Source organism: Pan paniscus, chromosome 11 (genome assembly GCF_029289425.2).
Source record: "Pan paniscus chromosome 11, NHGRI_mPanPan1-v2.0_pri, whole genome shotgun sequence".
Classification (NCBI taxonomy): Eukaryota; Metazoa; Chordata; class Mammalia; order Primates; family Hominidae; genus Pan; species Pan paniscus.
In genome coordinates, this window is record NC_073260.2 from 81,033,430 (window position 1) to 81,046,409 (window position 12,980).

The following is a 12,980-nucleotide window of genomic DNA, read 5'->3' on the forward strand; positions in this document are numbered from 1 at the left end:
ACAGTCTCACTTTGTCACCCAGGTTGGAGTGCAGTGGTGCAATCTTGGCTCACTGCAACCTCTGTCTCCTAAGTTCAAGCAATGCTCGTGACTCAGGCTCCCAAGTAGCTGAGATTACAGGTGCGTGCCACCACAGCCGGCTAATTTTTGTATTTTTAGTATAGATGGGGTTTCGCCAGGTTGGCTAGGCTGGTCTCAAACTCCTGATCTCACGTGATCCACCTGCCTCGGCCTCCCAAAGTGCCAGGATTACAGGCATGAGCCACTGCGTCCTGCCATGTAAATATATTTATTTATTCATTACCTACTATATAGCAGATACCTAGCATGAAATACCTAAGGATGATCTGAAAATCTTGATTTTTAAGTTATTTTATATTTTGAATGTAAATTTCTGCAGTTTATGGTGATTTTCTACATTTTTGGTACAATATCCTCCGCTATGTCAAAAACAGTGTTCTTTAAGTTATAGCTGAAACTTTTTTTTTTGGACACCTGGCATCCAAATTTGCTTTCTATTTTTAAAATAGGCCCTGCTAGGCCGGGCACAGTGGCTCACGCCTGTAATCCCAGCACTTTGAAAGGACGAGGCGGGGGAATCACCTGCGGTAGGGAGTTCCAGATCAGCCTGAACAACATGGAGAAACCCCATGTCTACTAAAAATACAAAAAATTAGCCGGGCGTGGTGGTACATGCTTGTAATCCCAGCTACTCGGGAGGCTGAGGCAGGAGAATTGCTTGAACCTGGGAGGCAGAGGTTGTGGTGAGCCAAGATTGTGTCACAGCACTCCAGCCTGAGCAATAAGAGCAAAGCTCCATCTCAAAAAACAAACAAATAAAAAAAAAAATAGGCCCTGGAATGTAATTTTTCTTAGAAACAAGGGCCCTACTTCCTTCTGTGTAAATTGACCTGGATTAGCCGATGGGTTCTCTCACCAAGGGTGTGACACCCTGAGGGAGTGACGCACAGTTCCGGGGATGGCTGACAACCACCCTGGTTGTCGCATGGCATCAACCTAACCAGACTGCTCCTGGGCTGGCCTCGGCTGTGTCCTCAACTGCCCAGCCTCGCTTGGTTCCTGCCACTGTATGGAGCCTGCTTCCTGTTGGTTCACTGCGCTCTCTAAGACCCTTCCAACAACTTTCTCTTCTGCTTAGATTACCCGGAGGAAGTTTTTGTTGTTTGGCATCGAGAACTCTGACAGATTCAGAGGGTCACTGTGGAATAATAAAACAACCAACAAAAACATTTGTTTTTCACTAACATTTGTGGACTGCAGGTATGCTGAATGCTTGAAATAAATGATGTTACTAAATCTTCAGAACAGCAAGGTGAGGCAGGCACATGGTTCTGTTCCTTCAAGAAGCACCTCTGTTCCTTCAAGAAGCACCACTTCTTATGTGAAGGCTTTCCTGACCTCTTCTTCCTCTTGCGAGTATACCTGATTCTTTTGTGTTTATTCTTTGTCCTATAAAGAGGAGAGAATGTATATACATATACACACTATATATGTATAAAGACATATATAATATACATTATATTGTCATATATAACATATTATCATATAAAGATAAATATAAAATGTAATATAAGTAATATATAATATTATGTAATACATATTAAGTATACTATTATAGATATAAGTTTTGTTTGTTTGTTTTTTGTTTGTTTTTTGAGATGGAGTCTCACTCTGTCATCCAAGCTGGAGTGCAGTGGCACGATCTCAGCTTACTGCAACCTCCACCTCCCAGGTTCAAGCGATTCTCCTGCCTCAGCCTCCCGAGCAGTTGGGATTACAAGTATGCTCCACCACGTCTGGCTAATTTTTGTATTTTTAGTAGAGACGGGGTCTCACCATGTTGGCCAGGCTAGTTTAAAACTCCTGGCCTCAAGCGATCTGCCCGCCTCAACCTCCCAAAGTGCTGGGATTACAGGCGTGAGCCACCGTGCCCGGCCTTGTAGATATAGGCTTGATTTCCTTACCACTTATTAAGCTCTTCCCATGTGTCAGATACTGTGCTTAGTACTTTGCTCACACTGTCTTATGTCATTCCCACTGGAAGTCTATGAATTAGATTTATTATCCATTTTACAGAAGAAGAAATGAGAACAAGAAAGATTAAATAACTTCTTTCAAGATGTGTCTATGAGTTGCAGCGTTGAGATTTGAACATGCTTTGTTTTGTTTCGGTTTGGTTTGGTTTTCATTCCAGTGCCTCTGTTCTTAACACTCTACACACTGCCTGCATCTGTCATTGTACTTCCATGGGTAATGCTTCCCTCTTGCACTGGACTGAGGCAGAGTCTGCATTTTACTTGTCTTTTTCACTCTCTCTCAGTTGCCTAGGAGGGAAGGCAAATCTGTTACTTACAGCCCCTTCACTCATTCCTCTGTCCACAGCAGACATCACTAGTCAATGATTACTTCACTTTGTCCCAGTAATCCATCTTGAGAATTCATCTCCCACTATTCTACAAGAAGTTACTCCCAATTGGTTACAGATCAATCCAGTTCCTGGCCTAGAACAATGCCTCTCACACAAATGTGCTTAGTAAACTGGTAGTGTGTTGCAATTTTCCTCATTTTACAGATGAAGAAATAATGATTAGAGAATTAAATAGTGAACCATTTACCTGAAGATATTAGGGCCCACCTCATTGGGTTTTGTGAGGATTAATTGAATTTGAGCACAAAAAACCCTTCAACTGGTGTCTTGGTACAAGTGAGTTAGCTATTATTACTACTTCGCAAAACACACAGGTTGTCTCCAGAAGACGTAAATCCATTGAGACAGCAAGGTTGTCGCTGGGTGCCAGAGGCTTGGTGGGGAGTGGGAGGGAGAATGCGAGTAATAGCTTACTAGGTGTGGGGTTTTTTTGTGTGGCGATAAAAGCATTTTGGAACCAGATGGATGGTTGTGCAGCATTGTGACTATGCCAGTTGCAGTATAAAATGAATTCTGTGCTTCAAAATGGTTAATTTTGTGTTATGTGAATTCCACTTCAATTTAAAAAAGTAACACAAGTTGTTACTTTTTCACCCTGGGAGTGAGTGCTGCCTTAAATTTTGCACCCTAGGTTTCTCAATCAACTTACCCTAGTCCCAGTCCTGGTAATGTAGCCAGAGGTCAGACCTAAGCCTTTGGTTCTCTAAATAAAGTGCACTTTTTACGTTAATATGTTGCTTTAGAAGTCGTGGAAAGTCCTTCCTCACTGGCCGATAGTGGTGTTAAGCGTGTGTTGAGAATTGCAGTTGGAGGCTGGAAAACAAGTGAATTGTTCAAGCCCTTCATAGTTTACAAAGCCATTTAAGAGAACAATGGGTTGCAAACAATAGGAGCTTACTGTACATTTAGTGACCTATCCAATATGTGTAATAAACGTGACTCAAGAGGAAGAGTTGGCCAGAAGGGAACTCTTAAACATTCACAGACAGAAACTTCCTGCACTTTGGGTCTCTCTTTACTGACTGCAAAGGAAACTCAGGACTTCAGAACTGGGTCTATAAAAAGCTGGGCGACACCGTTTCACCTCCCTGGTCTGCAAGCAGCTCCACCAAGCTTGCTGTGGCATTTATGGGACTGATAACTGCCTCAGAGAAGGCTAAAAAGATCTTAAGGTGCAGTGGGAAGCAACTGGCAGAGTTCTCGTGAAAACAAATAAAACCTCAGATCTTCCACTGTTAATCTCTTTGCAGTTTGCTTTATTTATAACTGTGTAAATGTGTTGTAGCAACAACCCAGTTCGTAAACACAGCCACCTCATTGCTCATTAATAAACAGGAAGATATTAATAAACAGCCACCTCTCATTTCAAGGCAACTTGACATATAGAATTTAGCTAAGAAATAAGGATTGCAGAAGGAGGTTTTGATTTATTACATGCAGTTCCCTGTGTTTGTTTTAAAGGAATTTGGAGGTGGCCTTGACCCAATTTCGGGGTCCTTGCCAGGGTCAAAGTGGGAAGCCCAGAAGTCAGCCAGCGCCTTGTCGTCCAGGCTCTAAGGAAGCAGTGAGCAGAGGAGCGGGCACAGGGTGACTTCCAGTGCTTAGGAAACATTTAAGAAAGCTTGAAAACCTTTTCAGACTTATTTTCTTTCTTTTAGCATACATTATGAACCTTCTCCCTCTGCCACTGGGGACATAAAAATAAATGGCACAGTTTCTGCCCCCAAAAGCCCACAGTCTCATGGGAAAGATGGTCCCATAAACAGCAACTGTAATGCGGGTGATAAGGACCATTCTAAAGTTTGTGGACTAAATACTAGGTGAGCAGAGATGAGATGTTTGATTATGTTGGTCACACTGGAGATAGGGGGGTGTAGTATGGGGTGAAACTCATGAGAGTTTGAGAAAAGAGAGGACTTTAAAACTGGATCTTGACGGTAAGGGTGAGGGAAGATGTGCTTATGTGTGGGTGTGAGTGTGGGGGAGAGGGAAGAAAGCTGTCCAGAAAACACAGAACTCTTGAGTTTCACTGAGGTTAGAAAGAGAGACTTTCATGGTTGGAATGTGGGAACCAGTTGGAGGGGCAGGTTGGGGAAAGAGTTTAATTGACCATATCTCATGTCCCTATTGCATCAGTGAGAAAAAACAAACGTGTAGAACATTTAGGTGACCTACTTTGCCTTCACAAAAATGAGAATGCAAAGAGTCATGGAAAAATGACACGGAGGAGATGATCTTCTGAGATGCTATGAAGGACAAAGCTTCCTGTTTTCCTTGGAGTACAGATGATTTTATAATAGCATGATTTTAGATGTCAGGAGTCAGAAAACATACTACTGAAGGCCTGTCACAGCAAAAACGTTGTGGAGGGCAGGACTTGAATGTTAGATGTGGAGGTGCTGGTGTGGGGTGAAACGGGTCCCCGGCTTCTGGCCTCCATTTGTGGTCTTACATAGGATCGTGATTTCTTCACTTTCCATTTTCAGCAATTTTATTCTGAGATTTTGTTTTGGTGATTATTATTATTATTTTATTTATTTTTTTTTATTTTTGAGACGTCGTTTCGCTCTCGTTGCCCAGGCTGGAGTGCAATGGCGCGATCTCAACTCACTGCAACCTCTGCCTCCCGGGTTCAAGTGATTCTCCTGCCTCAGGCTCCCGAGTAGCTGGGATTACAGGCATGGGCCGCCACGCCTGGCTAATTTTGTATTTTTATTATTATTATTATTATTATTATTATTATTAATTTTGGATACGGAGTCTCCCTCTGTCACCCAGGCTGGAGTGCAGTGGCGTGATCTTGGCTCACTGCAAGCTCTGCTTCCCGGGTTCAGGCCATTCTCCTGCCTCAGCCTCCTCAGTAGCTGGGACTACAGGCACCCGCCACCACTCCCGGCTAATTTTCGTTTTTGTATTTTTAGTAGAGACAGGATTTCACCATGTTAGCCAGAATGGTCTCGATCTCCTGACCTCGTGATTCGCCCGCCTCGGCCTCCCAAAGTGCTGGGATTACAGGCGTGAGCCACCGCACCCAGCCTAATTTTGTATTTTTAGTACAGACAGGGTTTCTCCATGTTGGCCAGGCTGGTCTCGAACTCCTGACCTCAGGTGATCCACCCACCTCGGCCTCCTAAAGTGCTGGGATTGCAGGTGTGAGCCACCGCGCCCAGCCTTGGTGATTATTTTCTATCATATATTTATCCATATTCACTTTAGATTTTAGGCTAATAATATTTTTGTTCAAATACATTTTCTACACTTTGCAGGCTGATTTCATTGACCTGAGCTTAACTTTTCTTTCCTTGGGAAATATAGTTTCATTCTTACCAAGGAATTCAGGGGAAAAATTCTACTTTAGTCTACAAATTCCTACCAGGTTCAAGTAATTTGAGTATTTCATATATCAATTAAAATTCCATTTGCCAGAATTGAGAAATTGAAATATATTATTTATTACTATTTTTTTTTAGAGACAGGGTTTTACTCTGTCACCCAAGCTGGGGTGCAGTGGCAGGATCATAGCTCACTGCAGCCTCCAACTTCCAGGCTCAAATGATCCTCCCACCTCAGCCTCCCAAGTAGCTGGGACCACAGGCTCACACCACCACCCTGCCTAATTTTTTTTTTTTTTTTTTTTTTGTAGAGATGGGGTCTCCCTATATTGTTCAGTTTGGTCTTGAACTCCTGGCCTCAAGTGAGCCTCCCACCTATGCCTCCCAAAGTGCTGAGATCACAGGTAGGAGCCGTCATGCCCAAACAGAAATTGAAATATATGTGCTAAATATTCACCATTAGCCAATTGAAATCAGCTGTTTATCTCTCTCTCAATTCTGCTCTGTGCCCAGCACTGCCTGTACTTTCCTTGCTTGCTGGTGTCCAAGGCATTCTGAGGCAACCACTCCCTCTACTCCCCAACCCACCCATCCCCACCCCACTGATCCCCCAGGCAAATCAACCAAAGATGGTGGAAGCCCCTAGCCTAAGCATTACTAGGGCTCCTGCTGTCTTTGGTTGGTTTGCTAATTCCTTAAGAGCCCCACCCACATCTTTGTAAACAATATATTCATTGAATTCTCCTTAATTGCTCTCTTTGAAAGCATGGTTTCTTGCAGACCCAACTGATGCATTATTTAGGTGTGCTCACAAAGTATATTGAAGATACATATATGATGCTTTGCATTTATGTGCTAAGCTTATTAAATAAACTGAATTTAGTAGGGTACAATTAGGAAACTGCATTTTTCTTTACATAAAAAATGTATTGCTTGATGACTTGAGATATAGATTTTTTTATTTTGTTTTGTTAGGTTTTGTTTTTGAGACAGAGTCTCGCTCTGCTGCCCAGGCTGGAGTGCAGTGGCGCAATCTCGGCTCACTGCAAGCTCCTCTTCTCGGGTTCATGCCATTCTCCTGCCTCGGCCTCCTGAGTAGCTGGGCCTACAGGCGCCCGCCACCATGCCCGGCTAATTTTTTGTATTTTTAGTAGAGACGGGGTTTCACTGTGTTAGCCAGGATGGTCTCCATCTCCTGACCTAGTGATCTGCCCACCTTGGCCTCCCAAAGTGCTGGAATTACAGGTGTGAGCCACCGTGCCTGGCCATGATATAGAAATTTAAAATAGTAATGTAAGACTTTAAAAAGTGTTTCCACAACGAATGTAAAATAATGTTCTTTTGGATTTTTCTTCCTCACTTCTGGAAAACAGCTTCAACAAGGTTTTGTGTTTTTTGTTTCCTTTTGTTTTGTTTTGTTTTTTGAGACGGAGTCTCACTCTGTTATCCAGGCTGGAGTGCAGTGGTGCCATCTTGGCACACTGCAACCTCCACCTCCTGGGTTCAAATGATTCGTGTGCCTCAGCCTCCCAAATAGCTGGGACTATAGGCACATGCCACCATACCCGGCTAATTTTTTTGTATTTTTAGTAGAGAGGGGGTTTCACCATGTTGGCCAGGCTGGTCTTGAACTCCTGACCTCAGGTGATCTGCCCGCCTTGGCCTCTCAAAGTGCCGGGATTACAGGCGTGAGCTACCGCGCCCAGCCTAGCAAGGTTATTTTTGGATATCAGTAGAGAGTGATGTTTTCAGGTACTTGGAAGCCCAGTTCAATCTAAATAAATCTTTCATCCTTCATAGAACTTGTTTCCTCCAACCTCCCACCCTCTGCCCAACACCATCCTGATGCAAAGCTTGGGTTCAGCAGTGGGAAGGATAGGCAATATCTGTTCTTTTACTTTCCCTTCCTCTCCTGACTCCCCTATACTCCAAGATTGTGGCTCTTGATAAATATCTAGTTTAAGAATAAGATACCAGCTTCTGACAAGCACCAGGACTCTGTGAGTGATCCACTTAAAAGCCTTCCTCACTTGGCTCAGGCTGAGACCATCCATTTATTATCTCTACATAAAAATTCAGCTTTGAAAACTTCCTTCCTAATGAATCTCTAGTTTTCTTTTTTACAGGCTGCTGGAGAGAACTGCAGTGGATAAGTTTGGCCCCCTCTTAGTAATTCCTGAGAGGGTTTGTCCATGCCTCTGCGGGAGGACTCTGTCACCTGTGTCAACAGCTTTGAGACTGTAGCTAAAATTGTGAGAGATCAGAAAATGTCTAATCGTACATCCTGTTATGTTTGCATATATTAAAATGCATATTGAGAGAAGCAAACAGGACTATATAAATGGAAGGAAGAAAGTGAGAAAAAGAAAAGATTATCAACAAAATTGAGCGAAAGAAAAACAAGAGGAAGTGGAGAGGAAAACAGAACAAGAAAGACTCCTAACTTAGATGTCTTGAAATGCCTCCTAACGTTTTGCCTTGCATTAGTTGACTCTTAGTTTATGGTTGCCTTTGGATATTAAAGCCTAATATTTTATTTGGAAAGAGTCCAATATAGTGAAATAAGTAATTTTTTTTTTTTTTTTTTTTTTTTTGAGACAGAGTCTCGCTCTGTCGCTCAGACTGGAGTGCAGTGGCGTGATCTCGGCTCACTGCAACCTCCACCTCCCAGGTTCAAGTGATTCTTCTGCCTCAGCTTCCCGAGTAGGTGGGACTACAGGCATCCACCACCATGCTCGGCTAATTTTTGTATTTTTAGTAGAGATGGGGTTTCACCATATTGGCCAGGCTTGTCTCAAACTCCTGACCTTGTGATCCACCCACCTCGGCCTCCCAAAGTGCTGTGATGACAGGCGTGGGCCACTGTGCCCAGCCTAAGTGATAATTTTAAAATGAAGAAAAGGCATTTAGGAGCCCTGCATTAAATTGCTAAAATTATTCTTACTATTATTATTATTTTTGGAGATGGAGTCTTGCTCTGTCATCCAGGCTGGAGCGTAGTGGCACCATCTAGGCTCACTGCAAGCTCCGCCTCCTGGGTTCACACCATTCTCCTGCCTCAGCCTCCTGAGTAGCTGGGACTACAGGCGCCTGCCACCACGCCCGGCTAAGTTTTTGTATTTTTAATAGAGACAGGGTTTCACCGTGTTAGCCAGGATGGTCTCAATCTCCTGACCTCGTGATCCGCCCGCCTCGGCCTCCCAAAGTGCTGGGATTACAGGCGTGAGCCACCGCGCCCGGCCAAAATTATTTTTTAATTGTAGCAGACATTGAAATTATTCTATTACTACCCATTTCAGTTCCCTTGAGTGACAACCATGATGTTTAGGAGGAGTGGACCTCATATTCAGATCCAGAAGAGGGACCTGATTTTCTAGATCACTGAGAATAATTCCACTTCCTTGTCATAGGGATTGATACGAATTTAAGTCAATCAGAGGATGGCACTTCCCTAGCTACAGAAATAGGATCAGAATCTATGGCCATATCACCCTGCACATGCTTGATCTCAGAAGTTAAACAGGGTTGGGCCTGGGAAGTGCTTGGATGGGAGAAATAGGATCAGGGTAGTCCAATCAGAGTGAAGCTTGGGACTTCTGTATGGCGGTCCTAAAAACTGGCCTTGGGCTTAGCTCTGTGTTGGATGTGAATGAGAAACCATCACGAATGCTGTTAGCAGTCATTTTATGAGGCCAGCCTGAGAACAAAGCCAACATTTAGAGGCAGAAAAAACTGAGAGGATTGCAGGAAAAATTGAGCCAGAGCCTGGACCAAACCATCCCTGGATCAAGCCATGAAAAGTCCTGTGGACTTTTCAGTTACAGGAGCCAGTAAATTCCCTTAATTGTTTAAGCCAGTTGAATAGCTTTTCTGTTACTTGACACAGAAATAATCTCAATCGATAGTTCCTTTGTTGTGCTTGAGTAATTTAGGCTTAATTGAAACAAACAGGCCTCATTAAAAAAGGGTACATTTATAGCTTCAGAATATAAAATATATTTATTGTTTTTGTTATATGCATATTGTAAAGGATCAAAACTAAAGTCCCAAAAGCCAAACCTCACTGTCTCATTCACAAAGAATATGGGCTATGAAATTTTAAGAAAAGCAAACCATTATAATTAAAGTTGTTTGAAGATAAAGAAAAAATTATGGATGAGCCAAAGCTGAAGCAGTTTGAAAGAGCAACAGATATTTTGACAAACTTCTGCCGAGCTAGGCAGAATAGAAATGAAGAAAAATGGATACCAGTTTAAGATTTGTGGTTTGCTCATTACTTTCATGTATATTATCACACTGAATTCTTACAATAAGCCTTTGAGATTGCAATTATCCCCTCCCCCACCCCACCACCATTTGTGGAAAGAGGCTCAGAGAGGAAAAGTAATTTTTTCAAGATCATATAGTTATTTAGTATCAGAGGCAGGATTTGAGCACAGATTATGCTCTTTCTACAAACTTGCTGTTTCCTTATGATATATAGCTGGAAACTCTAGGGGTCCTTAATGCCAGCCAGGGTTGGAACAACTTAGCTGAAACTGTCATCCCCTGGTTTCGGATGCATGTAGCAGTTGCTCCATGTGCTGGAGGTGCCTTATATTTCAGATCCTAAGCTTTAGCTATTTTGGATATTATTTAATTTACAAACAAGACTGGCCTGTTGCCTTGGGAATTGCAATGCAAGGAAAGAATTGGACTCAGTAGTGTTTGCCTGCACATAACCTAACCAAACATAGGCTGCCTTATTCTGATGCATTGCCTTCTTCTTGTTTTTCTAAAAAGATTCACTAACCCTCTGCCAATATGATAAGTGTTGGGGGAAATGAGTTTCTGAATTGTCATTCTAGGAATTGCCTTTTGCAGCTGAAACTTCACCACTTAGTTAAGCCCTCCCCTGCCATCTGCTCGGCTCCAAAACTGCTGCAAAGGTTGAGAGGAACTGCTAAAATTACAAAAAACCATATCTATGATAGAAATTCCATGGCATGAAATCTTCTCATTTTTACATCTTGTTGAACACTGGCTTCAGAGGACCATACTCTTAAGATCACCAAGGATATTGTCTTCAAAGGCAGTCCTTTCATCGACAGACGATTGTTCACAAAAATTCATCTGAACCAACCTCATAGTCCATGCTTGCTCATCTCATCCCCAGCTCTGGGGCCAATCAAGTCTGAGAGAATTCAAGGAGACCTCAGTCAGTTTTGACAGCTTACTGTTATCTTAGTCTGTTGGTACATATGAAAGTAACTTACACAGTGCTGGGCACACAGTAGGCATTGTTCCTCAGGTCTAATCGGTAGATCTGCCCACGTTTATGAGCAAATTCATTGTCTTGTGCCCTTGTTCAAGAATCCACATCATTATCTTTTCTCTATGTCTCCAGTCTATAATTTGTCAGGAACTGAAGTTTCTTTTTTTTTCTTTTTGAGATGGAGCCTCACTCTGTCACCCAGGCTGGAGTGCAGTAGTGGGATCTTGGCTCACTGCAACCTCCGCCTCCCAGGTTCAAGTGATTCTCCTGCCTCAGCCTCCCAAGTAGCTGGGATTACAGGAACGTGTCACCACACCTGGCTACTTTTTGTATTTTCAGTAGAGACAGTTTTACCATGTTGGCTAGGCTGGTCTTGAATTCTCGACCTCAGGTAATCCACCCACCTCAGCCTCCCAAAGTGCTGGGATTACATGCGTGAGCCACTGTGCCTGGCCAAGAACTGAAGTTTCTTTTATGATCAGTTCAGTCCATCTAAAGTCCTGGCGAGGTCCTTCATACTTGCTTCCATGTCTCTCTAACGTTTACTCATTCAATATAAGTGTTTATTAGATAATTTTTGCCAGTGTCAATGCTTGCCATGGAGATCCAAAGCGTCGTAGGTCATGTTCCCTAGAAACAGAGTTGAGATAGGAATTCTTAGGCAAGTGATTTAGTGAGGGAATGCTGCAAAGGTAGGAGGGATACAGTATAAGGTAGGGGAAGAAGCAAGGCAATGATGTGATTTGATGGGGCACTATGGAGAGTGAATTATACCCATACAGGTTATTCTCCCCATCAGCAAAGGTGCTGGGCTGTGATATCCCTGCCACCACCAGTGATTGGCTATGGACCACCCCGAGAGCAGGGATGAGTGAAAGTCCATGCAGACTCTCCAGCTTCTCCAGGCCAAGTGTATGAGCATGTGTACTGGTGAACACAGCTGTGTGATGACTTTTGTGTGCTCTGGGCACTTTTGCCTTCTAAGGGCTCCTTCCTTCATTAAACAATATATTAAAAATTAGGGTGGTGGGGCCAGGCACGGTGGCTCATACCAGTAATCCCAGCACTTTGGGAGGCCGAGGTGGGTGGAGCATGAGGTCAGGAGATGGAGATCATCCTGGCTAACATGATGAAACCCTGTCTCTACTAAAAAAGTACAAAAAACTTAGCCAGGCGTGGTGGCGGACACCTGTAGTCCCAGCTACTCGGGAGGCTGAGGCAAGAGAATGGCGTGAACGTGGAAGGAGGAGCTTGCAGTGACCCCAGACAGCATCACTGCACTCCAGCCTGGGCTACAGAGCGAGACTCCGTCACACACACACACACACAATTAGGGTGGTGGGCTGGGCATGGTGGCTCACACCTGTAATTCCAGTGCTTTGGAGGCCGAGGTGAGCACATCACCTGAGGTCAGGAGTTCGAGATCAGCCTGGCCAACATGGTGAATCCCCATCTGTACTAAAAATACAAAATTAGCCAGGAGTGGTGGTGCGAGCCTGTAATCCCAGCTACTTGGGAGGCTGAGACAGGAGAATCGCTTAACCCAGGAGGCGGAGGTTGCGGTGAACCGAGATAGCACTACTGCACTCCAGCCTGGGCAATAAGAGTGAAACTCCATCTCAAAAAAAAAAAAAAAAATTTGGGTGGTGATGACCCCAACATTCCATCTGAATGCCTGTGCTGAAACCCAGAGGCTGTTTCTGAACCACTGCATAAAAAAGCATTAAAATTAAATTTTATGACTGCATTGATATACATATGAATATAATCCAGGTTGGAATATATTTGTTTATTTATTTTTAGATTTTGAAAGAGATTAAAACATTTTCATGGGTTTCTAAAAGTATCATGGGAACTTGGCATTGTGCCTACTGTGTGTAATGGATAAACTGACCCTGTTAGTGAAGTTGGAATCCTGTGGAGAGCCAGCCCTGTGTGGTTCAGG

The 12,980-nt window shown here is 43.4% G+C and overlaps 1 non-coding gene across 1 annotated transcript; it reads left to right on the forward strand.

Moving 5' to 3' along the window:
- The first annotated feature begins 12,675 nt into the window (after window positions 1–12,675).
- Window positions 12,676–12,743, forward strand: LOC112440897 (small nucleolar RNA SNORD95). Its single transcript, XR_003028888.1, has one exon. It is a non-coding gene; the product is annotated as a small nucleolar RNA SNORD95 (small nucleolar RNA).
- The last annotated feature ends 237 nt before the right edge of the window (window positions 12,744–12,980 follow it).